Source organism: Stenella coeruleoalba (assembly GCF_951394435.1).
Source record: "Stenella coeruleoalba genome assembly, contig: scaffold_84, whole genome shotgun sequence".
NCBI classification, from domain to species: Eukaryota; Metazoa; Chordata; class Mammalia; order Artiodactyla; family Delphinidae; genus Stenella; species Stenella coeruleoalba.
The window spans coordinates 861,895-886,085 of record NW_027646246.1 but is presented as its reverse complement, the minus strand read 5'-3'; the positions used below and the strand labels follow the sequence as shown (position 1 = coordinate 886,085).

Below are 24,191 nucleotides of genomic sequence, written 5' to 3'. Positions count from 1 at the left end.
ACCCTTTGAAGTCATATTGCATGGTACCCATTCCACGGGTCTCAACTCTCCAGGTTTAAGGTATTCTTCCTTCAGCTAAAACATGCATGTGGAACCCAGAGTATGATCAACCATGTGAACGGGAGACGTGTGCAAATATGTCTCAGTTTTCCTCCCCTGGTACTCGGGTGCAAAATTCCAGATGCTTTACTAACACTCTCCCCACTTGGAGAGTCAGCGCCTTTAACCTCCTGTTTGGCCCAGTTTGCAATTTCTGCGGAAGATGAACAGGAATAGGGAGAACCAATGAGAGACTAGCTGGAGGTGTCTGGACGGGCAAATTTAACTCTCATTTCCCACCAGGAAGGAGAAATAACCAAAGGCTCAGCATGTCATGCGGGAACCAGTTTAGGGCCTGAAGCAATACTGCGGTGTTGCGGCCAGCTCAAAAGAAAACGAGTTGAAGAAAGGATCTCAGGGGCACTGTAATTCACAAACCTGCAGAGTTATAAATGACAGCTATCGTCCAAAAATATACTGAAGTAAGGCTGCCAAGAGGACTTGAAAGCGGGGCAGAATTGCAGGAAAGCGATTTCAGGAGGTAGACTGGAATTGCATTGAAAGCATAGGAAAAGAGGCAGAACGTCCACAATGATGCACTTGGCCAAAAAGGGTGTATGCGTTTTTTCCTGAATATATTCAGGGAAAAACGCATACGCCCTTTTTGGCCAACCAAGCAAACTTGCAAAGGAAATCTGCACTACAATGAAGTCTCACTCCCCCCGGACAAAAGGGCCATCTGAAAAAAGTGTAAAATCCAGAAAGGCAGGACAGGCCATGGAGAACTGGGAGCCTTGTTATGCTGATGGGCGGGATGTAAATTGCCAACAGACACTCGGGAGAAGTGTATGGTGTTTCCTGAAACATCTAAAAAACAAAGCAACAGAGCCTAGGGCACTTCCACTTATGGTCCTATAGCTTAGGTAAATTAAAATCAAAAAGACACAGCCACCCGAAACTTTGGGACGCCTCTGTTTACAAGAACCTCGTTTACAGTACAAGTTCAATATCACAGAAAGTGAAAAATGGATAAAGAAATTGTGGTACTTACGTACAATGCAGTATCACTCAGCAATGAAATCTATGTCATCAGGCCCGTAGCAGCAAATTGAGTGGATTCAGGTACGATGATTCTAACTGAAATAAGTCACACAGAAAAAGAAACATCATAATATATCACTAATACACATAATGTAAACTTGGCTACACAGGAACTGAATTCCAAAACAGAACAGGGTCTCAAATTTAGAACACCAACTTATGCTTGCTTAAGGGGAAAGGTGAGTTGGGGTGCTGCATAAAACCAGAGATTGAAGTGAGCACAGATAAAGTTCCTTAAGCCAAATATGGAATAGACAAGAGCTACTCCTTGCTCAACGAAATGGACTCAACACCTCATATTAAACGCCTAAGAATGTACCTGACTAGTAAGTATCTTATAACCTATGGATTGCTATGTCTCCAAAAGAGAATCAAGCGTTTGTACAGGGGAATAAACGCAGCACTGATAGGATTGGAGAGGTTCGGTGAGCAAATGAAGACCCTTTAAAATCATATTGCATGGTACCCTTTACACGGGTCTCAACTCTCCCGGTTTAAGGTATTCTTCCTTCAGCTAAAACATGCATGTGGAACCCAGAGTATGATCAACCATGTGATCGGGAGACGTGTTCAAATATGTCTCAGTTTTCCTCCCCTGGTACTCGGGTGCAACATTCCAGACGCTTTAGATACACTCTCCCCACTTGGAGAGTCAGCGCCTTTAACCTCCTGTTTGGCCCAGTTTGCAGTTTCTGCGGAAGATGAACAGGAATGGGGAGAACCAATGAGAGACTAGCAGGAGGTGTCTGGACGGGCAAATTTAACTCTCATTTCCCACCAGGAAGAGGAATTAACCAAAGGCTCAGCGTGCCGTGCCAGAACCAGATTAGGGTCTGAAGCAATCCTGCGGTGTTGAGGCCAGCTCAAAAGAAAGCGAGTTGAAGAAAGGAGCTCAGGGGCACTGTAATTCACAAACGTGCAGAGTTATAAATGACAGCTATCGTCCAAAAATAAACTGAAGTAAGGCTGCCAAGAGGACTTGAAAGCGGGGCAGAATTGCAGGAAACTGATTTCAGGAGGTAGACTGGAATTGCATTGAAAGCATAGGAAAAGAGGCAGAACGTCCACAATGATGCACTTGGCCAAAAAGGGCGTATGCGTTTTTTCCTGAATATATTCAGGAAAAAACGCATACGCCCTTTTTGGCCAACCAAGCAAGCTTGCGAAGGAAATCTGCACTACAATGAAGTCTCACTTCCCCCCGGTCAAAAGGGCCATCTGAAAAAAGTGTAAAATCCAGAAAGGCAGGACAGGCCATGGAGAACTGGGAGCCTTGTTATGCTGATGGGCGGGATGTAAATTGCCAACAGACACTCGGGAGAAGTGTATGGTGTTTCCTGAAACATCTAAAAAACAAAGCAACAGAGCCTAGGGCACTTCCACTTATGGTCCTATAGCTTAGGGAAATTAAAATTAAAAAGACACAGCCACCCCAAAGTTTGGGACGCCTCTGTTTACAAGAACCTCGTTTACAGTACAAGTTCAACATCGCAGAAAGTGAAAAATGGATAAAGAAGTTGTGGTATTTACTTACAAAGCAAATTCGCTCAGCAATGAAATGTATGTCATCAGGCCCTTAGCAGCACAATGAGTGGATTCAGGTATGATGATTCTAACTGAAATTAGTCACACAGAAAAATAAACATCATAAGATATCAGTAATACACGGAATGTAAACTTGGCTACACAGGAACTGAATTACAGAACAGAACAGGGTCTCAAATTTAGAAAACCAACTTATGCTTGCTTAAGGGGAAAGGTGAGTTGGGGTGCTGCATAAAACCAGAGATTGAAATGAGCACAGATAAAGTTCCTTAAGCCAAATATGGAATAGACAAGAGCTACTCCTTGCTCAACGAAATGGACTCAACAACCCATATTAAACGCCTAAGAATGTACCTGACTAGTAAGTATCTTAAAACCTATGGATTGCTATGTCTCCAAAAGAGAATCAAGCGTGTGTACAGGGGTATAAACGCAGCACTGATAGGATTGGAGAGGTTCGGTGAGCAAATGAAGACCCTTTGAAGTCATGTTTCATGGTACCCATTCCACGGGTCTCAACTCTCCAGGTTTAAGGTATTCTTCCTTCAGCTAAAACATGCATGTGGAACCCAGAGTATGATCAACCATGTGATCGGGAGACGTGTTCAAATATGTCTCAGTTTTCGTACCTGGTACTCTTGTGCAACATTCCAGACGCTTTACTAACACTCTCCCGACTTGGAGAGTCAGTCCCTTTAACCTCCTGTTTGGCGCAGTTTGCAATTTCTGCGGAAGATGAACAGGAATAGCGAGAAACAATGATAGACTAGCTGGAGGTGTCTGGACGGGCAAATTTAACTCTCATTTCCCACCAGGAAGAGGAATTAACCAAAGGCTCAGTGTGCCGTGCCTGAACCAGATTAGGGCCTGAAGCCATCCTGCGGTGTTGCGGCCAGCTCACAAGAAAGCCAGTTTAAGAAAGGAGCTCGGGGACACTGTAATGCAGAAACCTGCAGAGTTATAAATGACAGCTATCGTCCAAAAATATACTGAAGTAAGGCTGCCAAGAGGACTTGAAAGCGGGGCAGAATTGCAGGAAACCGATTTCAGGAGGTAGACTGGAATTGCATTGAAAGCATAGGAAAAGAGGCAGAACGTCCACAATGATGCACTTGGCCAAAAAGGGCGTATGCGTTTTTTCCTGAATATATTCAGGAAAAAACGCATACGCCCTTTTTGGCCAACCAAGCAAGCTTGCAAAGGAAATCTGCACTACAATGAAGTCTCACTTCCCCCCGGTCAAAAGGGCCATCTGAAAAAAGTGTAAAATCCAGAAAGGCAGGACAGGCCATGGAGAACTGGGAGCCTTGTTATGCTGATGGGCGGGATGTAAATTGCCAACAGACACTCGGGAGAAGTGTATGGTGTTTCCTGAAACATCTAAAAAACAAAGCAACAGAGCCTAGGGCACTTCCACTTATGGTCCTATAGATTAGGGAAATTAAAATCCAAAAGACACAGCCACCCCAAAGTTTGGAACGGCTCTGTTTACAAGAACCTCGTTTACAGTAGAAGTTCAATATCACAGAAAGTGAAAAATGGATAAAGAAGTTGTGGTATTTACTTACAAAGCAATATCACTCAGCAATGAAATCTATGTCATCAGGCCCTTAGCAGCACAATGAGTGGATTCAGGTATGATGATTCTAACTGAAATACGTCACACAGAAAAAGAAACATCATAAGATATCACTAATACACGGAATGTAAACTTGGCTACACAGGAACTGAATTCCAAAACAGAACAGGGTCTCAAATTTAGAAAACCAACTTATGCTTGCTTAAGGGTAAAGGTGAGTTGGGGTGCTGCATAAAACCAGAGATTGAAATGAGCACAGATAAAGTTCCTTAAGCCAAATATGGAATAGACAAGAGCTACTCCTTGCTCAACGAAATGGACTCAACACCGCATATTAAACGCCTAAGAATGTACCTGACTAGTAAGTATCTTAAAACCTATGGATTGCTATGTCTCCAAAAGAGAATCAAGCGTGTGTACAGGGACATAAACGCCGCAGTGATAAGATTGGAGAGGTTCGGTGAGCAAATGAAGACCTCTGAAGTCATATTGCATGGTACCCATTCCACGGGTCTCAACTCTCCAGGTTTAAGGTATTCTTCCTTCAGCTAAAACATGCATGTGGAACCCAGAGTATGATCAACCATGTGATTGGGAGACGTGTTCAAATATGTCTCAGTTTTCGTACCCTGGTACTCGGGTGCAACATTCCAGACGCTTTACTAACACTCTCCCCACTTGGAGAGTCAGCGCCTTTAACCTCCTGTTTGGCCCAGTTTGCAATTTCTGCGGAAGATGAACAGGAATAGGGAGAACCAATGAGAGACTAGCTGGAGGTGTCTGGACGGGCAAATTTAACTCTCATTTCCCACCAGGAAGAGGAAATAACCAAAGGCTCAGCGTGCCGTGCCGGAACCAGATTAGGGCCTGAAGCCATCCTGCGGTGTTGCGGCCAGCTCAAAAGAAAGCGAGTTGAAGAAAAGAGCTCAGGGGCACTGTAATTCACAAACCTGCAGAGTTATAAATGACAGCTATCGTCCAAAAATATACTGAAGTAAGGCTGCCAAGAGGACTTGAAAGCAGGGCAGAATTGCAGGAAACCGATTTCAGGAGGTAGACTGCAATTGCATTGAAAGCATAGGAAAAGAGGCAGAACGTCCACAATGATGCACTTGGCCAAAAAGGGCGTATGCGTTTTTTCCTGAATATATTCAGGAAAAAACGCATACGCCCTTTTTGGCCAACCAAGCAAGCTTGCAAAGGAAATCTGCACTACAATGAAGTCTCACTTCCCCCCGGTCAAAAGGGCCATCTGAAAAAAGTGTAAAATCCAGAAAAGCAGGACAGGCCATGGAGAACTGGGAGCCTTGTTATGCTGATGGGCGGGATGTAAATTGCCAACAGACACTCGGGAGAAGTGTATGGTGTTTCCTGAAACATCTAAAAAACAAAGCAACAGAGCCTAGGGCACTTCCACTTATGGTCTCATAGCTTAGGGAAATTAAAATCAAAAAGACACAGCCACCCCAAAATTTGGGACGCCTCTGTTTACAAGAACCTCGTTTACAGTACAAGTTCAACATCGCAGAAAGTGAAAAATGGATAAAGAAGTTGTGGTACTTACGTACAATGCAGTATCACTCAGCAATGAAATCTCTGTCATCAGGCCCGTAGCAGCACAATGAGTGGATTCAGGTACGATGATTCTAACTGAAATAAGTCACACAGAAAAAGAAACATCATAAGATATCACTAATACACGGAATGTAAACTTGGCTACACAGGAACTGAATTACAGAACAGAACAGGGTCTCAAATTTAGAAAACCAACTTATGCTTGCTTAAGGGGAAAGGTGAGTTGGGGTGCTGCATAAAACCATAGATCGAAATGAGCACAGATAAAGTTCCTTAAGCCAAATATGGAATAGACAAGAGCTACTCCTTGCTCAACGAAATGGACTCAACACCGCATATTAAACGCCTAAGAATGTACCTGACTAGTAAGTATCTTAAAACCTATGGATTGCTATGTCTCCAAAAGAGAATCAAGCGTGTGTACAGGGGCATAAACGCAGCAGTGATAGGATTGGAGAGGTTCGGTGAGCAAATGAAGACCCTTTGAAGTCATATTGCATGGTACCCATTCCACGGGTTTCAACTACCCAGGTTTAAGGTATTCTTCCTTCAGCTAAAACATGCATGTGGAACCTAGAGTATGATCAACCATGTGATCGGGAGACATGTTCAAATATGTCTCAGTTTTCGGACCCTGGTACTCGGGTGCAACATCCCAGACGCTTTACTAACACTCTCCCGACTTGGAGAGTCAGTCCCTTTAACCTCCTGTTTGGCCCAGTTTGCAATTTCTGCGGAAGATGAACAGAATAGTGAGAACCAATGAGAGACTAGCTGGAGGTGTCTGGACGGGCAAATTTAACTCTCATTTCCCACCAGGTAGATGAAGTAAATAAAGGCTCACCGTGCCATGCCGGAACCAGATTAGGGCCTGAAGCCATCCTGTGGTGTTGCGGCCAGCTCACAAGAAAGCGAGTTGAAGAAAGGAGCTCAAGGTCACTGTAATTCACAAACCTGCAGAGTTATAAATGACAGCTATCGTCCAAAAATATACTGAAGTAAGGCTGCCAAGAGGACTTGAAAGCGGGGCAGAATTGCAGGAAACCGATTTCAGGAGGTAGACTGGAATTGCATTGAAAGCATAGGAAAAGAGGCAGAACGTCCACAATGATGCACTTGGTCAAAAAGGGCGTATGCTTTTTTTCCTGAATATATTCAGGAAAAAACGCATACGCCCTTTTTGGCCAACCAAGCAAGCTTGCAAAGCAAATCTGCACTACAATGAAGTCTCACATCCCCCCGGTCAAAAGGGCCATCTGAAAAAAGTGTAAAATCCAGAAAGGCAGGACAGGCCATGGAGAACTGGGAGCCTTGTTATGCTGATGGGCGGGATGTAAATTGCCAACAGACACTCGGGAGAAGTGTATGGTGTTTCCTTAAACATCTAAAAAACAAAGCAACAGAGCCTAGGGCACTTCCACTTATGGTCCTATAGCTTAGGGAAATTAAAATCAAAAAGACACAGCCACCTGAAAGTTTGGCATGGCTCTGTTTACAAGAACCTTGTTTACAGTACAAGTTCAACATCGCAGAAAGTGAAAAATGGATAAAGAAGTTGTGGTATTTACTTACAAAGCAATATCACTCAGCAATGAAATCTATGTCATCAGGCCCTTAGGAGCACAATGAGTGGATTCAGGTACGATGATTCTAACTGAAATAAGTAACACAGAAAAAGAAACATCATAAGATATCACTAATACACGGAATGTAAACTTGGCTACACAGGAACTGAATTACAAAACATAACAGGGTCTCAAATTTAGAAAACCAACTTATGCTTGCTTAAGGGGAACGGTGAGTTGGGGTGCTGCATAAAACCAGAGATTGAAATGAGCACAGATAAAGTTCCTTAAGCCAAATATGGAATAGACAAGAGCTACTCCTTGCTCGACGAAATGGACTCAACACCGCATATTAAACGCCTAAGAATGTACCTGACTAGTAAGTATCTTAAAACCTATGGATTGCTATGTCTCCGAAAGAGAATCAAGCATGTGTACAGGGGCATAAACGCAGCAGTGATAGGATTGGAGAGGTTCGGTGAGCAAATGAAGACCCTTTGAAGTCATATTGCATGGTACCCATTCCACGGGTTTCAACTACCCAGGTTTAAGGTATTCTTCCTTCAGCTAAAACATGCATGTGGAACCTAGAGTATGATCAACCATGTGATCGGGAGATGTGTTCAAATATGTGCCAGTTTTCGTACCCTGGTACTCGGGTGCAACATTCCAGACGCTTTACTAACACTCTCCCGACTTGGAGAGTCAGTCCCTTTAACCTCCTGTTTGGCCCAGTTTGCAATTTCTGCGGAAGATGAACAGGAATAGCGAGAACCAATGAGAGACTAGCTGGAGGTGTCTGGACGGGCAAATTTAACTCTCATTTCCCACCAGGAAGAGGAATTAACCAAAGGCTCAGCGTGCCGTGCCGGAAACAGATTAGGGCCTGAAGCCATCCTGCGGTGTTGCGGCCAGCTCAAAAGAAAGCGAGTTGAAGAAAGGAGCTCAGGGGCACTGTTATTCACAAACCTGCAGAGTTATAAATGACAGCTATCGTCCAAAAATATACTGAAGTAAGGCTGCCAAGAGGACTTGAAAGCGGGGCAGAATTGCAGGAAACTGATTTCAGGAGGTAGACTGGAATTGCATTGAAAGCATAGGAAAAGAGGCAGAACGTCCACAATGATGCACTTGGCCAAAAAGGACGTATGCGTTTTTTCCTGAATATATTCAGGAAAAAACGCATACGCCCTTTTTGGCCAACCAAGCAAGCTTGCGAAGGAAATCTGCACTACAATGAAGTCTCACTTCCCCCCGGTCAAAAGGGCCATCTGAAAAAAGTGTAAAATCCAGAAAGGCAGGACAGGCCATGGAGAACTGGGAGCCTTGTTATGCTGATGGGCGGGATGTAAATTGCCAACAGACACTCGGGAGAAGTGTATGGTGTTTCCTGAAACATCTAAAAAACAAAGCAACAGAGCCTAGGGCACTTCCACTTACGGTCCTATAGCTTAGGGAAATTAAATTCAAAAAAAAACAGCCACCCCAACGTTTGGCACGGCTCTGTTTACAAGAACCTCGTTTACAGCACAAGTTCAACATCGCAGAAAGTGAAAAATGGATAAAGAAGATGTGGTATTTACTTACAAAGCAATATCACTCAGCAATGAAATCTATGTCATCAGGCCCTTAGCAGCACAATGAGTGGATTCAGGTACGATGATTCTAACTGAAATAAGTCACACAGAAAAAGAAACATCATAAGATATCACTAATACACAGAATGTAAACTTGGTTACACAGGAACTGAATTACAAAACATAACAGGGTCTCAAATTTAGAAAACCAACTTATGCTTGCTTAAGGGGAAAGGTGAGTTGGGGTGCTGCATAAAACCAGAGATTGAAATGAGCACAGATAAAGTTCCTTAAGCCAAATATGGAATAGACAAGAGCTACTCCTTGCTCGACGAAATGGACTCAACACCGCATATTAAACGCCTAAGAATGTACCTGACTAGTAAGTATCTTAAAACCTATGGATTGCTATGTCTCCGAAAGAGAATCAAGCATGTGTACAGGGGCATAAATGTAGCAGTGATAGGATTGGAGAGGTTCGGTGAGCAAATGAAGACCCTTTGAAGTCATATTGCATGGTACCCATTCCACGGGTTTCAACTACCCAGGTTTAAGGTATTCTTCCTTCAGCTAAAACATGCATGTGGAACCTAGAGTATGATCAACCATGTGATCGGGAGACGTGTTCAAATATGTCTCAGTTTTCGTGCCCTGGTACTCGGGTGCAACATTCCAGACGCTTTACTAACACTCTCACCACTTGGAGAGTCAGTCCCTTTAACCTCCTGTTTGGCCCAGTTTCCAATTTCTGCGGAAGATGAACAGGAATAGCGAGAACCAATGAGAGACTAGCTGGAGGTGTCTGGACGGGCAAATTCAACTCTCATTTCCCACCAGGAAGAGGAATTAACCAAAGGCTCAGTGTGCCGTGCCGGAACCAGATTAGGGCCTGAAGCCATCCTGCGGTGTTGCGGCCAGCTCAAAAGAAAGCGAGTTGAAGAAAGGAGCTCAGGGGCACTGTAATTCACAAACCTGCAGAGTTATAAATGACAGCTATCGTCCAAAAATATACTGAAGTAAGGCTGCCAAGAGGACTTGAAAGCGGGGCAGAATTGCAGGAAACCGATTTCAGGAGGTAGACTGGAATTGCATTGAAAGCATAGGAAAAGAGGCAGAACGTCCACAATGATGCACTTGGCCAAAAAGGGCGTATGCGTTTTTTCCTGAATATATTCAGGAAAAAACGCATACGACCTTTTTGGCCAACCAAGTAAGCTTGCGAAGGAAATCTGCACTACAATGAAGTCTCACATCCCCCCGGTCAAAAGGGCCATCTGAAAAAAGTGTAAAATCCAGAAAGGCAGGACAGGCCATGGAGAACTGAGAGCCTTGTTATGCTGATGGGTGGGATGTAAATTGCCAACAAACACTGGGGAGAAGTGTATGGTGTTTCCTGAAACATCTAAAAAACAAAGCAACAGAGCCTAGGGCACTTCCACTTATGGTCCTATAGCTTAGGGAAATTAAAATCAAAAAGACACAGCCACCCCAAAGTTTGGAATTGCTCTGTTTACAAGAACCTCGTTTACAGTACAAGTTCAACATCGCAGAAAGTGAAAAATGGATAAAGAAGTTGTGGTATTTACGTATAAAGCAATATCACTCAGCAAAGAAATCTATGTCATCAGGCCCTTAGCAGCACAATGAGTGGATTCAGGTACGATGATTCTAACTGAAATAAGTCAAACAGAAAAAGAAACATCATAAGATATCACTAATACACGGAATGTAAACTTGGCTACACAGGAACTGAATTACAAAACATAACAGCGTCTCAAATTTAGAAAACCAACTTATGCTTGCTTAAGGGGAAAGGTGAGTTGGGGTGCTGCATAAAAGCAGAGATTGAAATGAGCACAGATAAAGTTCCTTAAGCCAAATATGGAATAGACAAGAGCTAGTCCTTGCTCGACGAAATGGACTCAACACCGCATATTAAACGCCTAAGAATGTACCTGACTAGTAAGTATCTTAAAACCTATGGATTGCTATGTCTCCGAAAGAGAATCAAGCATGTGTACAGGGGCATAAACGCAGCAGTGATAGGATTGGAGAGGTTCGGTGAGCAAATGAAGACCCTTTGAAGTCATATTGCATGGTACCCATTACACGGGTCTCAACTCTCCAGGTTTAAGGTATTCTTCCTTCAGCTAAAACATGCATGTGGAACCTAGAGTATGATCAACCATGTGATCGGGAGACGTGTTCAAATATGTCTCAGTTTTCGTACCCTGGTACTCGGGTGCAGCATTCCAGACGCTTTACTAACACTCTCACCACTTGGAGAGTCAGCGCCTTTAACCTCCTGTTTGGCCCAGTTTGCAATTTCTGCGGAAGATGAACAGGAATAGGGAGAACCAATGAGAGACTAGCTGGAGGTTTCTGGATGGGCAAATTTAACTCTCATTTCCCACCAGGAAGAGGAAATAACCAAAAGCTCAGCGTGCCGTGCCGGAACCAGATTAGAGCCTGAAGCCATCCTGCGGTGTTGCGGCCAGCTCAAAAGAAAGCGAGTTGAAGAAAGGAGCTCAGGGGCACTGTAATTCACAAACCTGCAGAGTTATAAATGACAGCTATCGTCCAAAAATATACTGAAGTAAGGCTGCCAAGAGGACTTGAAAGCGGGGCAGAATTGCAGGAAACCGATTTCAGGAGATAGACTGGAATTGCATTGAAAGCATAGGAAAAGAGGCAGAACGTCCACAATAATGCACTTGGCCAAAAAGTGCGTATGCGTTTTTTCCTGAATATATTCAGGAAAAAACGCATACGCCCCTTTTTGGCCAACCAAGCAAGCTTGCAAAGGAAATCTGCACTACAATGATGTCTCACATCCCCCCGGTCAAAAGGGCCATCTGAAAAAAGTGTAAAATCCAGAAAGGCAGGACAGGCCATGGAGAACTGGGAGCTTTGTTATGCTGATGGGTGGGATGTAAATTGCCAACAGACACTCAGGAGAAGTGTATGGTGTTTCCTGAAACATCTAAAAAACAAAGCAACAGAGCCTAGGGCACTTCCACTTATGGTCCTATAGATTAGGGAAATTAAAATCAAAAAGACACAGCCACCCCAAAGTTTGGAATGGCTCTGTTTACAAGAACCTCGTTTACATTACAAGTTCAACATCGCAGAAAGTGAAAAATGGATAAAGAAGTTGTGGTGTTTACGTATAAAGCAATATCACTCAGCAAAGAAATCTATGTCATCAGGCCCTTAGCAGCACAATGAGTGGATTCAGGTACGATGATTCTAACTGAAATAAGTCACACAGAAAAAGAAACATCATAAGATATCACTAATACACGGAATGTAAACTTGGCTACACAGGAACTGAATTCCAAAACAGAACAGGGTCTCAAAAATTTAGAAAACCAACTTATGCTTGCTTAAGGGGAAAGGTGAGTTGGGGTGCTGCATAAAACCAGAGATTGAAATGAGCACAGATAAAGTTCCTTAAGCCAAATATGGAATAGACAAGAGCTACTCCTTGCTCAACGAAATGGACTCAACACCCCATATTAAACGCCTAAGAATGTACCTGACTAGTAAGTATCTTAATTCTATGGATTGCTATGTCTCCAAAAGAGAATCAAGTGTGTGTACAGGGGCATAATCGCAGCAGTGATAGGATTGGAGAGGTTCGGTGAGCAAATGAAGACCCTTTGAAGTCATATTGCATGGTACCCATTACACGGGTCTCAACTCTCCAGGTTTAAGGTATTCTTCCTTCTGCTAAAACATGCATGTGGAACCCAGAGTATGATCAACCATGTGAACGGGAGATGTGTTCAAATATGTCTCAGTTTTCCTCCCCTGGTACGCGGGTGCAACATTCAAGACGCTTTACTAACATTCTCCCCACTTGGAGAGTCAGCGCCTTTAACCTCCTGTTTGGCCCAGTTTGCAATTTCTGCGGAAGATGAACAGGAATAGGGAGAACCAATGAGAGACTAGCTGGAGGTGTCTGGACAGGCAAATTTAACTCTCATTTCCCACCAGGAAGAGGAAATAACCAAAGGCTCAGCGTGCCATGCCTTTACTAGTTTAGGGCCTGAAGCCATCCTACGGTGTTGCGGCCAGCTCACAAGAAAGCGAGTTGAAGAAAGGAGCTCAGGGGCACTGTAATTCACAAACCTGCAGAGTTATAAATGACAGCTATCGTCCAAAAATAGACTGAAGTAAGGCTGCCAAGAGGACTTGAAAGCGGGGCAGAATTGCAGGAAACCAATTTCAGGAGGTAGACTGGAATTGCATTGAAAGCATAGGAAAAGAGGCAGAATGTCCACAATGATGCACTTGGCCAAAAAGGGCGTATGCGTTTTTTCCTGAATATATTCAGGAAAAAACGCATATGCCCTTTTTGGCCAACCAAGCAAGCTTGCAAAGGAAATCTGCACTACACTGAAGTCTCACTTCCCCCCGGTCAAATGGGCCATCTGAAAAAAGCGTAAAATCCAGAAAGGCAGGACAGGCCATGGAGAACTGGGAGCCTTGTTATGCTGATGGGCGGGATGTAAATTGCCAACAGACACTCGGGAGAAGTGTATGGTGTTTCCTGAAACATCTAAAAAACAAAGCAACAGAGCCTAGGGCACTTCCACTTATGGTCCTATAGCTTAGGGAAATTAAAATCAAAAAGACACAGCCACCCCAAAGTTTGGGACGCCTCTGTTTACAAGAACCTCGTTTACCGTACAAGTTCAATATCACAGAAAGTGAAAAATGGATAAAGAACTTGTGGTACTTACGTACAATGCAGTATCACTCAGCAATGAAATCTATGTCATCAGGCCCGTAGCAGCATAATGAGTGATTTCAGGTACGATGATTCTAACTGAAATAAGTCACACAGAAAAAGAAACATCATAAGATATCACTAATACACGGAATATAAACTTGGCTACACAGGAACTGAATTCCAAAACAGAACAGGGTCTCAAATTTAGAAAACCAACTTATGCTTCCTTAAGGGGAAAGGTGAGTTGGGGTGCTGCATAAAACCAGAGATTGAAATGAGCACAGATAAAGTTCCTTAAGCCAAATATGGAATAGACAAGAGCTACTCCTTGCTCAACGAAATGGACTCAACACCCCATATTAAACGCCTAAGAATGTACCTGACTAGTAAGTATCTTAAAACCTATGGATTGCTATGTCTCCAAAAGAGAATCAAGTGTGTGTACAGGGGCATAATCGCAGCAGTGATAGGATTGGAGAGGTTCGGTGAGCAAATGAAGACCCTTTGAAATCATATTGCATGGTACCCATTACACGGGTCTCAACTCTCCAGGTTTAAGGTATTCTTCCTTCTGCTAAAACATGCATGTGGAGCCCACAGTATGATCAACCATGTGAACGGGAGATGTGTTCAAATATGTGTCAGTTTTCCTCCCCTGGTACTCGGGTGCAACATTCCAGACGCTTTACTAACACTCTCCCCACTTGGAGAGTCAGCGCCTTTAACTTCCTGTTTGGCCCAGTTTGCAATTGCTGCGGAAGATGAACAGGAATAGGGAGAACAAATGAGAGACTAGCTGGAGGTGTCTGGACGGGCAAATTTAACTCTCATTTCCCACCAGGAAGAGGAAATAACCAAAGGCTCAGCGTGCAGTGCCGGAACCAGATTAGGGCCTGAAGCCATCCTGCGGTGTTGCGGCCAGCTCACAAGAAAGCGAGTTGAAGAAAGGAGCTCAGGGGCACTGTAATTCACAAACCTGCAGAGTTATAAATGACAGCTATCGTCCAAAAATAGACTGAAGTAAGGCTGCCAAGAGGACTTGAAAACGGGGTAGAATTGCAGGAAACCGATTTCAGGAGGTAGACTGGAATTGCATTGAAAGCATAGGAAAAGAGGCAGAGCGTCCACAATGATGCACTTGGCCAAAAAGGGCGTATGCGTTTGTTCCTGAATATATTCAGGAAAAAACGCATACGCCCTTTTCGGCCAACCAAGCAAGCTTGCAAAGGAAATCTGCACTACAATGAAGTCTCACTTCCCCCCGGTCAAACGGGCCATCTGAAAAAAGCGTAAAATCCAGAAAGGCAGGACAGGCCATGGAGAACTGGGAGCCTTGTTATGCTGATGGGCGGGATGTAAATTGCCAACAGACACTCGGGAGAAGTGTATGGTGTTTCCTGAAACATCTAAAAAACAAAGCAACAGAGCCTAGGGCACTTCCACTTATGGTCCTTTAGCTTAGGGAAATTAAAATCAAAAAGACACAGCCACCCCAAAGTTTGGGACGCCTCTGTTTACAAGAACTTCGGTTACCGTACAAGTTCAATATCACAGAAAGTGAAAAATGGATAAAGAACTTGTGGTACTTACGTACAATGCAGTATCACTCAGCAATGAAATCTATGTCATCAGGCCCGTAGCAGCATAATGAGTGGATTCAGGTACGATGATTCTAACTGAAATAAGTCACACAGAAAAAGAAACATCATAAGATATCACTAATACACGGAATGTAAACTTGGCTACACAGGAACTGAATTACAGAACAGAACAGGGTCTCAAATTTAGAAAACCAACTTATGCTTGCTTAAGGGGAAAGGTGAGTTGGGGTGCTGCATAAAACCATAGATCGAAATGAGCACAGATAAAGTTCCTTAAGCCAAATATGGAATAGACAAGAGCTACTCCTTGCTCAACGAAATGGACTCAACACCCCATATTAAACGCCTAAGAATGTACCTGACTAGTAAGTATCTTAAAACCTATGGATTGCTATGTCTCCGAAAGAGAATCAAGCATGTGTACAGGGACATAAACGCAGCAGTGATAGGATTGGAGAGGTTCGGTGAGCAAATGAAGACCCTTTGAAGTCATATTGCATGGTACCCATTACACGGGTCTCAACTCTCCAGGCTTAAGGTATTCTTCCTTCAGCTAAAACATGCATGTGGAACCCAGAGTATGATCAACCGTGTGAATCGGAGACGTGTTCAAATATGTCTCAGTTTTCTTCCCCTGGTACTCTTGTGCAACATTCCAGATGCTTTACTAACACTCTCCCCACTTGGAGAGTCAGCGCCTTTAACCTCCTGTTTGGCCCAGTTTGCAATTTCTGTGGAAGATGAACAGGAATAGGGAGAACCAATGAGACACTAGCTGGAGGTGTCTGGACACGCAAATTTAACTCTCATTTCCCACCAGGAAGAGGAAATAACCAAAGGCTCAGCATGCCATGCCGGAACCAGATTAGGGCCTGAAGCCATCCTGCGGTGTTGCGGCCAGCTCACAAGAAAGCCAGTTGAAGAAAGGAGCTCAGGGGCACTGTAATTCACAAACCTGCAAAGTTATAAATGACAGCTATCGTCCAAAAATATACTGAAGTAAGGCTGCCAAGAGGACTTGAAAGCGGGGCAGAATTGCAGGAAACCGATTTCAGGAGGTAGACTGGAACTGCATTGAAAGCATAGGAAAAGAGGCAGAGCGTCCACAATGATGCACTTGGCCAAAAAGGGCGTATGCGTTTGTTCCTGAATATATTCAGGAAAAAACGCATACGCCCTTTTTGGCCAACCAAGCAAGCTTGCAAAGGAAATCTGCACTACAATGAAGTCTCACTTCCCCCCGGTCAAAAGGGCCATCTCAAAAAACGTAAAATCCAGAAAGGCACGACAGGCCATGGAGAACTGAGAGCCTTGTTATGCTGATGGGCGGGATGTAAATTGCCAACAGACACTCGGGAGAAGTGTATGGTGTTTCCTGAAACATCTAAGAAACAAAGCAACAGAGCCTAGGGCACTTCCACTTATGGTCCTATAGCTTAGGGAAATTAAAATCAAAAAGACACAGCCACCCCAAAGTTTGGGACGCCTCTGTTTACAAGAACCTCGTTTACCGTACAAGTTCAATATCACAGAAAGTGAAAAATGGATAAAGAACTTGTGGTACTTACGTACAATGCAGTATCACTCAGCAATGAAATCTATGTCATCAGGCCCGTAGCAGCATAATGAGTGGATTCAGGTACGATGATTCTAACTGAAATAAGTCACACAGAAAAAGAAACATCATAAGATATCACTAATACACGGAATGTAAACTTGGCTACACAGGAACTGAATTCCAAAACAGAACAGGGTCTCAAATTTAGAAAACCAACTTATGCTTGCTTAAGGGGAAAGGTGAGTTGGGGTGCTGCATAAAACCAGAGATTGAAATGAGCACAGATAAAGTTCCTTAAGCCAAATATGGAATAGACAAGAGCTACTCCTTGCTCAACGAAATGGACTCAACACCCCATATTAAACGCCTAAGAATGTACCTGACTAGTAAGTATCTTAAAACCTATGGATTGCTATGTCTCCAAAAGAGAATCAAGCGTGTGTACAGGGGCATAAACGCAGCAGTGATAGGATTGGAGAGGTTCGGTGAGCAAATGAAGACCCTTTGAAGTCATATTGCATGGTACCCATTCCACGGGTCTGAACACTCCAGGTTTAAGGTATTCTTCCTTCAGCTAAAACATGCATGTGGAACCTAGAGTATGATCAACCATGTGATCGGGAGACGTGTTCAAATATGTCTCAGTTTCCGTACCCTGGTACTCGGGTGCAACATTCCATACGCTTTACTAACACTCTCCCCACTTGGAGAGTCAGCGCCTTTAACCTCCTGTTTGGCCCAGTTTGCAATTTCTGCGGAAGATGAACAGGAATAGCGAGAACCAATGAGAGACTAGCTGGAGGTGTCTGGACGGGCAAATTTAACTCTCATTTCCCACCAGGAAGAGCAATTAACCAAAGGCTCAGCGTGCCGTGCCGGAACCAGATTAGGGCCTGAAGCCATCCTGCGGTGTTGCGGCCAGCTCAAAAGAAAGCGAGTTGAAGAAAGGAGCTCAGGGGCACTGTAATTCACAAACCTGCAGAGTTATAAATGACAGCTATCGTCCAAAAATAGACTGAAGTAAGGCTGCCAAGAGGACTTGAAAGCGGGGCAGAATTGCAGGAAACCGATTTCAGGAGGTAGACTGGAATTGCATTGAAAGCATAGGAAAAGAGGCAGAACGTCCACAATGATGCACTTGGCCAAAAAGGGCGTATGCCTTTTTTCCTGAATATATTCAGGAAAAAACGCATACGCCCTTTTTGGCCAACCAAGCAAGCTTGCAAAGGAAATCTGCACTACAAGGAAGTCTCACTTCCCCCCGGTCAAAAGGGCCATCTGAATAAAGTGTAAAATCCAGAAAGGCAGGACAGGCCATGGAGAACTGGGAGCCTTGTTATGCTGATGGGCGGGATGTAAATTGCCAACAGACACTAGGGAGAAGTGTATGGTGTTTCCTGAAATATCTAAAAAACAAAGCAACAGAGCCTAGGGCACTTCCACTTATGGTCCTATAGCTCAGGGAAATTAAAATCAAAAAGACACAGCCACCCCAAAGTTTGGGACGCCTCTGTTTACAAGAACCTCGTTTACCGTACTAGTTCAATATCACAGAAAGTGAAAAATGGATAAAGAACTTGTGGTACTTATGTACAATGCAGTATCACTCAGCAATGAAATCTGTGTCATCAGGCCCTTAGCAGCATAATGAGTGGATTCAGGTACAATGATTCTAACTGAAATAAGTCACACAGAAAAAGAAACATCATAAGATATCACTAATACACGGAATGTAAACTTGGCTACACAGGAACTGAATTCCAAAACAGAACAGGGTCTCAAATTTAGAAAACCAACTTATGCTTGCTTAAGGGGAAAGGTGAGTTGGGGTGCTGCATAAAACCAGAGATTGAAATGAGCACAGATAAAGTTCCTTAAGCCAAATATGGAATAGACAAGAGCTAATCCTTGCTCAATGAAATGGACTCAACACCCCATATTAAATGCCTAAGAATGTACCTGACTAGTAACTATCTTAAAACCTATGGATTGCTATGTCTCCGAAAGAGAATCAAGCATGTGTACAGGGACATAAACGCAGCAGTGATAGGATTGGAGAGGTTCGGTGAGCAAATGAAGACCCTTTGAAGTCATATTGCATGGTACCCATTACACGGGTCTCAACTCTCCAGGTTTAAGGTATTCTTCCTTCAGCTAAAACATGCATGTGGAACCCAGAGTATGATCAACCGTGTGAATCGGAGACGTGTTCAAATATGTCTCAGTTTTCTTCCCCTGGTACTCTTGTGCAACATTCCAGATGCTTTACTAACACTCTCCCCACTTGGAGAGTCAGCGCCTTTAACCTCCTGTTTGGCCCAGTTTGCAATTTCTGCGGAAGATGAACAGGAATAGGGAGAACCAATGAGACACTAGCTGGAGGTGTCTGGACACGCAAATTTAACTCTCATTTCCCACCAGGAAGAGGAAATAACCAAAGGCTCAGCATGCCGTGCCGGAACCAGATTAGGGCCTGAAGCCATCCTGCGGTGTTGCGGCCAGCTCACAAGAAAGCCAGTTGAAGAAAGGAGCTCAGGGGCACTGTAATTCACAAACCTGCAAAGTTATAAATGACAGCTATCGTCCAAAAATATACTGAAGTAAGGCTGCCAAGAGGACTTGAAAGCGGGGCAGAATTGCAGGAAACCGATTTCAGGAGGTAGACTGGAACTGCATTGAAAGCATAGGAAAAGAGGCAGAGCGTCCACAATGATGCACTTGGCCAAAAAGGGCGTATGCGTTTGTTCCTGAATATATTCAGGAAAAAACGCATACGCCCTTTTTGGCCAACCAAGCAAGCTTGCAAAGGAAATCTGCACTACAATGAAGTCTCACTTCCCCCCGGTCAAAAGGGCCATCTCAAAAAACGTAAAATCCAGAAAGGCACGACAGGCCATGGAGAACTGAGAGCCTTGTTATGCTGATGGGCGGGATGTAAATTGCCAACAGACACTTGGGAGAAGTGTATGGTGTTTCCTGAAACATCTAAGAAACAAAGCAACAGAGCCTAGGGCACTTCCACTTATGGTCCTATAGCTTAGGGAAATTAAAATCAAAAAGACACAGCCACCCCAAAGTTTGGGACGCCTCTGTTTACAAGAACCTCGTTTACCGTACAAGTTCAATATCACAGAAAGTGAAAAATGGATAAAGAACTTGTGGTACTTACGTACAATGCAGTATCACTCAGCAATGAAATCTATGTCATCAGGCCCGTAGCAGCATAATGAGTGGATTCAGGTACGATGATTCTAACTGAAATAAGTCACACAGAAAAAGAAACATCATAAGATATCACTAATACACGGAATGTAAACTTGGCTACACAGGAACTGAATTCCAAAACAGAACAGGGTCTCAAATTTAGAAAACCAACTTATGCTTGCTTAAGGGGAAAGGTGAGTTGGGGTGCTGCATAAAACCAGAGATTGAAATGAGCACAGATAAAGTTCCTTAAGCCAAATATGGAATAGACAAGAGCTACTCCTTGCTCAACGAAATGGACTCAACACCCCATATTAAACGCCTAAGAATGTACCTGACTAGTAAGTATCTTAAAACCTATGGATTGCTATGTCTCCAAAAGAGAATCAAGCGTGTGTACAGGGGCATAAACGCAGCAGTGATAGGATTGGAGAGGTTCGGTGAGCAAATGAAGACCCTTTGAAGTCATATTGCATGGTACCCATTCCACGGGTCTGAACACTCCAGGTTTAAGGTATTCTTCCTTCAGCTAAAACATGCATGTGGAACCTAGAGTATGATCAACCATGTGATCGGGAGACGTGTTCAAATATGTCTCAGTTTTCGTACCCTGGTACTCGGGTGCAACATTCCATACGCTTTACTAACACTCTCCCCACTTGGAGAGTCAGCGCCTTTAACCTCCTGTTTGGCCCAGTTTGCAATTTCTGCGGAAGATGAACAGGAATAGCGAGAACCAATGAGAGACTAGCTGGAGGTGTCTGGACGGGCAAATTTAACTCTCATTTCCCACCAGGAAGAGCAATTAACCAAAGGCTCAGCGTGCCGTGCCGGAACCAGATTAGGGCCTGAAGCCATCCTGCGGTGTTGCGGCCAGCTCAAAAGAAAGCGAGTTGAAGAAAGGAGCTCAGGGGCACTGTAATTCACAAACCTGCAGAGTTATAAATGACAGCTATCGTCCAAAAATAGACTGAAGTAAGGCTGCCAAGAGGACTTGAAAGCGGGGCAGAATTGCAGGAAACCGATTTCAGGAGGTAGACTGGAATTGCATTGAAAGCATAGGAAAAGAGGCAGAACGTCCACAATGATGCACTTGGCCAAAAAGGGCGTATGCCTTTTTTCCTGAATATATTCAGGAAAAAACGCATACGCCCTTTTTGGCCAACCAAGCAAGCTTGCAAAGGAAATCTGCACTACAATGAAGTCTCACTTCCCCCCGGTCAAAAGGGCCATCTGAATAAAGTGTAAAATCCAGAAAGGCAGGACAGGCCATGGAGAACTGGGAGCCTTGTTATGCTGATGGGCGGGATGTAAATTGCCAACAGACACTAGGGAGAAGTGTATGGTGTTTCCTGAAATATCTAAAAAACAAAGCAACAGAGCCTAGGGCACTTCCACTTATGGTCCTATAGCTCAGGGAAATTAAAATCAAAAAGACACAGCCACCCCAAAGTTTGGGACGCCTCTGTTTACAAGAACCTCGTTTACCGTACTAGTTCAATATCACAGAAAGTGAAAAATGGATAAAGAACTTGTGGTACTTATGTACAATGCAGTATCACTCAGCAACGAAATCTGTGTCATCAGGCCCTTAGCAGCATAATGAGTGGATTCAGGTACAATGATTCTAACTGAAATAAGTCACACAGAAAAAGAAACATCATAAGATATCACTAATACACGGAATGTAAACTTGGCTACACAGGAACTGAATTCCAAAACAGAACAGGGTCTCAAATTTAGAAAACCAACTTATGCTTGCTTAAGGGGAAAGGTGAGTTGGGGTGCTGCATAAAACCAGAGATTGAAATGAGCACAGATAAAGTTCCTTAAGCCAAATATGGAATAGACAAGAGCTAATCCTTGCTCAATGAAATGGACTCAACACCCCATATTAAATGCCTAAGAATGTACCTGACTAGTAACTATCTTAAAACCTATGGATTGCTATGTATCCAAAAGAGAATCAAGCATGTGTACAGGGGCATAAACGCAGCAGTGATAGGATTGGAGAGGTTCGGTGCTCAAATGAAGACCCTTTGAAGTCATATTGCATGGTACCCATTACACGGGTCTCAACTCTCCAGGTTTAAGGTATTCTTCCTTCAGCTAAAACATGCATGTGGAACCTAGAGTATGATCAACCATGTGATCGGGAGACGTGTTCAAATATGTCTCAGTTTTCCTCCCCTGGTACTCGGGTGCAACATTCCAGACGCTTTACTAACACTCTCCCCACTTGGAGAGTCAGTCCCTTTAACCTCCTGTTTGGCCCAGTTTGCAATTTCTGCGGAAGATGAACAGGAATAGCGAGAACCAATGAGAGACTAGCTGGAGGTGTCTGGACGTGTAAATTTAACTCTCATTTCCCACCAGGAAGAGGAATTAACCAAAGGCTCAGCGTGCCGTGCCGGGACCAGATTAGGGCCTGAAGCCATCCTGCGGTGTTGCGGCCAGCTCACAAGAAAGCGAGTTGAAGAAAGGAGCTCAGGGGCACTGTAATTCACAAACCTGCAGAGTTATAAATGACAGCTATCATCCAAAAATATACTGAAATAAGGCTGCCAAGAGGACTTGAAAGCGGGGCAGAATTGCAGGAAACCGATTTCAGGAGGTAGACTGGAATTGCATTGAAAGCATAGGAAAAGAGGCAGAACGTCCACAATGATGCACTTGGCCAAAAAGGGCGTATGCGTTTTTTCCTGAATATATTCAGGAAAAAACGCATACGCCCGTTTTAGCCAACCCAGCAAACTTGCAAAGGAAATCTGCACTACAATGAAGTCTCACTTCCCCCGGGTCAAAAGGGCCATCAGAAAGAAGTGTAAAATCCAGAAAGGCTGGACAGGCCATGGAGAACTGGGAGCCTGGTTATGCTGATGGGCGGGATGTAAATTGCCAACAGACACTCGGGAGAAGTGTATGGTGTTTCCGGAAACATCTAAAAAACAAAGCAACAGAGCCTAGGGCACTTCCACTTATGGTCCTATAGCTTAGGGAAATTAAAATCAAAAAGACACAGCCACCCCAAAGTTTGGGACACCTCTGTTTACAAGAACCTCGTTTACAGTACAAGTTCAACATCGCAGAAAGTGAAAAATGGATAAAGAAGTTGTGGTATTTACTTACAAAGCAATATCACTCAGCAATGAAATCTATGTCATCAGGCCCTTAGCAGCACAATGAGTGGATTCAGGTATGATGATTCTAACTGAAATAAGTCACACAGAAAAAGAAACATCATAAGATATCAGTAATACATGGAATGTAAACTTGGCTACACAGGAACTGAATTCCAAAACAGAACAGGGTCTCAAATTTAGAAAACCAACTTATGCTTGCTTAAGGGTAAAGGTGAGTTGGGGTCCTGCATAAAACCAGAGATTGAAATGAGCACAGATAAAGTTCCTTAAGCCAAATATGGAATAGACAAGAGCTACTCCTTGCTCAACGAAATGGACTCAACACCGCATATTAAACGCCTAAGAATGTACCTGACTAGTAAGTATCTTAAAACCTATGGATTGCTATGTCTCTGAAAGAGAATCAAGCATGTGTGCAGGGGCATAAACGCAGCAGTGATAGGATTGGAGAGGTTCGGTGAGCAAATGAAGACCCTTTGAAGTCATATTGCATGGTATCCATTACACGGGTCTCAACTCTCCAGGTTTAAGGTATTATTCCTTCAGCTAAAACATGCATGTGGAACCCAGAGTACGATCAACCGTGTGAATGGGAGACGTGTTCAAATATGTCTCAGTGTTCCTCCCCTGGTACTCGGGTGCAACATTCCAGATGCTTAACTAACACTCTCCCCACTTGGAGAGTCAGCGCCTTTAACCTCCTGTTTGGCCCAGTTTGCAATTTCTGCGGAAGATGAACAGGAATAGCGAGCATAATGAGAGACTAGCTGGAGGTGTCTGGACGGGCAAATTTAACTCTCATTTCCCACCAGGAAGAGGAAATAACCAAAGGCTCAGCGTGCCGTGCCGGAACCAGATTAGGGCTTGAAGCCATCCTGCGGTGTTGCGGCCAGCTCACAAGAAAGCGAGTTGAAGAAAGGAGCTCAGGGGCACTGTAATTCACAAACCTGCAGAGTTATACATGAC

At 43.8% G+C, this 24,191-nt stretch overlaps 1 long non-coding RNA gene across 20 annotated transcripts in view; it reads right to left on the bottom strand.

Annotated features, from left to right (window-relative positions):
- LOC307181240 overlaps positions 1-24,191 on the bottom strand; it is a 1,005,010-nt gene that overhangs the window by 217,017 nt on the left and 763,802 nt on the right. The window contains exon 5 of one of the 20 annotated variants that reach the window (XR_013826200.1): positions 21,648-21,713. The exons of the other annotated variants lie outside the window; for them this stretch is intronic. This is a non-coding gene — a long non-coding RNA (uncharacterized lncRNA). Of the gene's footprint in view, positions 1-21,647; positions 21,714-24,191 lie in introns of those variants that run through there. 20 annotated transcript variants of the gene reach the window in all.